Here is a 5,034-nt window from a genome sequence, read left to right on the forward strand (position 1 = left end):
AAATCTCTCAGGGCCCCAAAAGGCGGGAGCCGGCCTTGGATTTACTTTTGTAAAACACATTTATTTGGTTTGAATGATGATCAAACACTACAGATTAAGATTCCTTTATTGTCCAATTGTACAGTTCCAAATTCAACTCCCGCTTCCATGTCAACCCCTCCTAAAGAGACGCATTCAGAAAGTATTCAGACCCCTTAACTTTTTACTTATCAATCTCCCCTACACACGATACCCCATAATGACAAAGCAACAAAAACATTTTTATATATTTTTTTACTTAAATATTATAATTATTTTTGCAAATTCATTAAAAATAAAAAACAGATACCGTATTTACATAAGTATTCAGACCCTTTGCTATGAGGAGACTCGAAATTGAGCTCAGGTGCATCCTGTTTCAATTGATCATCCTTGAGATGTTACTACAACTTGATTGGAGTCCACCTGTGGTAAATTCAATTGATTGGACACGACGGAAGCCACTCCTCAGTAAAAGGCACATGACGGCCCGCTTGGAGTTTGCCAAAGGGCACCTAAAGGACTCTCAAACCATGAGAAACAAGATTCTCTGGTCTGATGAAACAGATATTGAACTCTTTGGCATGAATGTCATGCGTCACGTCTGGAGGAAACCTGGAACCATCGCTACGGTGAAGCATGGTGGTGGCAGCATCATGCTGTGGGGATGTTTTTCAGAGGCAGGGACTGGGAGACTAGTCAGGATCAAGGAAAAGATGAACGGAGAAAAATACAGAGATCTTTGATGAAAACCTGCTCCAGAGTGCTCAGGTCCTCAGACTGGGGCAAAGGTTCACCTTCTAACAGGACAACGACCCTAAGCACTCAGCCAAGATAACGCAGGAGTGGCTTCGGGACAAGTCTCTGAATGTCCTTGAGTGGCCCAGCCAGAGCCCGGACTTGAACCCGATCCAACATCTCTGGAGAGACCTGAAAATAGCTGTGCAGCGACGGTCCCTATCCAATCTGACAGAGCTTGAGTGGATCTTCAGAGAAGAATGGGATAAACTCCCCAAATACAGGTGTGCAAAGCTTGTACCTATATATCCAAGAAGACTCAAGGCTGTAATCGCTGCCAAAGGTGCTTCAACAAAGTAGAGTAAAGGGTCTGAATACTTATGTAAATGTGATGTTTCCATTTATTTGTAATCAATTTGCTAAAATGTCTAAAAACCTGTTTTTGCTTTTTTATTATGGGGTATTGTGATGTCATTATGGGGTATTGTGATGTCATTATGTGGTATTGTGATGTCATTATGGGGTATTGTGTGTAGATTGATGAGGGGGAAAAAAGGATTTAATTCATTTTAGAATAAGGCTGTAACGTAACAATGTGGAAAAGACGAGGGTTCTGAATAATTTCAGAATTCGTTGTATATAGGAGGTTGGAGCAGGGGGCTGCCATACTATGACTCCTGTGAAGCAGGAGGGCAGCAGGTATGGCATCTCGGATTTGATAGCAGCAACCACTCACTTCTTTGGATTGGAACCCTCCGTTTGCCTCTTAAACGCTAGGCTACCTACCGCCTGTTGATGGACAGTATTGTAGAAAATAAGGCACTGGACCACAGCCATATATACTGAACAAAAATATAAATGCAGTGTTTCATGCACTGAAATAAAATATCCCAGAAAATGTTCCATACGCACAAAAAGCTTATTTCTCTCAAATGTTGTGCACAAATGTGTTTACATCCCTGTTAGTGAGCATTTCTCCTTTGTCAATATAATCCACGTACCTGACAGGTGTGGCATATCAAGAAGCTGAATAAAACAGCACGATCATTACACAGGTGCACCTTGTGCCGGGGACAAAAAGGCCCCTTTAAAATATGCAGTTTTGTCACACAAAAACAATGCCACAGATGTCTCAAATTTTGCCAGATAATTAAAAGTTAAGCTGCCTCCAACGTTGTTTTTAGAGATTATGGCAATGAGTGCAACCGGCCTCAGAACAGACAGACCACGTGTAACCATGCCAGCCCCGGACCTTCCTGTGGGATCGTCTGTGGGGCAGGGGGGTGCTTTAAGCAGCTGCATATTATCAAGATATTAAAGTGTCCACTACAAAAAGGTAAACAATAGGCCTATAACAAATGCAGCACATTGGCATTCATTTTTCACATGTAAATGACACTTTTCAGTAGTGCTCAAAGCATGCCATTCCATGAGGGCAGCATTTTCTTTTTCAACTCGAATCAATGAGCCCAATCAGTCCTCCGTGACAACAAAATCATAAACAGCAGAGTAATGCTGGCTAATAAGTCCTTAGTTGTGGTGGTTATGCTCAGGTAAAACCATTTGGATAATCTATTCTTCCATATTTCCAATTCCTGTTCTTGAAGATCAAGGGGTATAACATTTATAGGAATGACTGGAATTCTGATAGACTTTGGTTTTTAATGTAAAGATATAATTTAATCATATTATTATATGTAGTAGAAAGTAATGGGCTAGAGGAAACCTATATAACCAACCCATAAAGTACAATTTAACATCCATATATAAATATACAGTGCATTGCGAAAGTATTCGGCCCCCTTGAACTTTGCGACCTTTTGCCACATTTCAGGCTTCAAACATAAAAATATAAAACTGTATTTTTTTGTGAAGAATCAACAACAAGTGGGACACAGTCATGAAGTGGAACGACATTTATTGGATATTTCAAACTTTTTTAACAAATCAAAAACTGAAAAATTGGGCGTGCAAAATTATTCAGCCCCTTTACTTTCAGTGTAGCAAACTCTCTCCAGAAGTTCAGTGAGGATCTCTGAATGATCCAATTTTGACCTAAATGACTAATGATGATAAATACAATCCACCTGTGTGTAATCAAGTCTCCGTATAAATGCACCTGCACTGTGATAGTCTCAGAGGTCCGTTAAAAGCGCAGAGAGCATCATGAAGAACAAGGAACACACCAGGCAGGTCCGAGATACTGTTGTGAAGAAGTTTAAAGCCGGATTTGGATACAAAAATATTTCCCAAGCTTTAAACATCCCAAGGAGCACTGTGCAAGCGATAATATTGAAATGGAAGGAGTATCAGACCACTTCAAATCTACCAAGACCTGGCCGTCCCTCTAAACTTTCAGCTCATACAAGGAGAAGACTAATCAGAGATGCAGCCAAGAGGCCCATGATCACTCTGGATGAACTGCAGAGATCTACAGCTGAGGTGGGAGACTCTGTCCATAGGACAACAATCAGTCGTATATTGCACAAATCTGGCCTTTATGGAAGAGTGGCAAGAAGAAAGCCATTTCTTAAAGATATCCATAAAAAGTGTTGTTTAAAGTTTGCCACAAGCCACCTGGGAGACACACCAAACATGTGGAAGAAGGTGCTCTGGTCAGATGAAACCAAAATGGAACTTTTTGGCAACAATGCAAAACGTTATGTTTGGCGTTAAAGCAACACAGCTCATCACCCTAAACACACCATACCCACTGTCAAACATGGTGGTGGCAGCATCATGGTTTGGGCCTGCTTTTCTTCAGCAGGGACAGGGAAGATGGTTAAAATTGATGGGAAGATGGATGGAGCCAAATACAGGACCATTCTGGAAGAAAACCTGATGGAGTCTGCAAAAGACCTGAGACTGGGACGGAGATTTGTCTTCCAACAAGACAATGATCCAAAACATAAAGCAAAATCTACAATGGAATGGTTCAAAAATAAACATATCCAGGTGTTAGAATGGCCAAGTCAAAGTCCAGACCTGAATCCAATCGAGAATCTGTGGAAAGAACTGAAAACTGCTGTTCACAAATGCTCTCCATCCAACCTCACTGAGCTCGAGCTGTTTTGCAAGGAGGAATGGGGAAAAATGTCAGTCTCCCGATGTGCAAAACTGATAGACATACCCCAAGCGACTTACAGCTTTAATCGTAGCAAAAGGTGGCGCTACAAAGTATTAACTTAAGGGGGCTGAATAATTTTGCACGCCCAATTTTTCAGTTTTTGATTTGTTAGAAAAGTTTGAAATATCCAATAAATGTCGTTCCACTTCATGATTGTGTCGCACTTGTTGTTGATTCTTCACAAAAAAATACAGTTTTATATCTTTATGTTTGAAGCCTGAAATGTGGCAAAAGGTCGCAAAGTTCAAGGGGGCCGAATACTTTCGCAAGGCACTGTATATATAATGGCCAGCTATGTAAACGTTAACATTGATTGATCTTGCAATAAATGTCATTCAATTAGTAACATACATGTTTTTGTATTATTTTAATGCCTCTTAAGGGGGAAGTAATCTAAATGTAATCAGATTACGTTACTGAGTTTGGGGTAATCCAAAAGTTACACTACCGATTACAATTTTGGACAGGTAACTAGTAACTGCAACGGATTACATTTAGAAAGGAACCCACCCAACCCTGAGCATACGGTATAGATAATATCCACAAAGAGAGAAAAACAGACCACAGAAATAACGCCTTTAGTCAGAAGAATAAAAAGACAACGTGAACAACACTGTCTGAAAGGAAAGTAACTCCAGACCATTCATACTGTGGGTCTCAGATAAATACATATACTGTACCACGGACTTAATGTTGTAAAACAGTGTATGTAAATAAAGTTTGATTTGATTTGAATGATGACGTAATGATCAAACCGTACAGAGTATTGTAGGAAATTCACAGTTCTGCTGTTCAAAGTCTGTTTAATTTTCCCCTTCATTAGAAACAGCAATATCTGGTCATTTGATTTAGGTCAGGCTGATGTAATTGATACATGAAATGAAATGAAAAACAATTCCAGAAAAGGTATCCTTGCATTTATCCAAGAGTATTTCTCATAAATTCTGACCTAATGCTGCTCATTCATCATGTTGATTTAATCTTGTATGGAGTAATGATAAACTGTTGCCTCCTGGGGAAGAATAGATTCTCCCAGATCATCCTATACTTATGATAACCACTATTTGTCTACATGTAGTCGTCGTTTTCCTTTACTACTGGTCTGTAGGCTGCCTTGCACAGTAAACTCCCATCCAGCTGGCGGCCCTGTT

This window comes from Oncorhynchus mykiss, chromosome 9 (assembly GCF_057628025.1).
Source record: "Oncorhynchus mykiss isolate SJ-2025 chromosome 9, ASM5762802v1, whole genome shotgun sequence".
NCBI classification, from domain to species: Eukaryota; Metazoa; Chordata; class Actinopteri; order Salmoniformes; family Salmonidae; genus Oncorhynchus; species Oncorhynchus mykiss.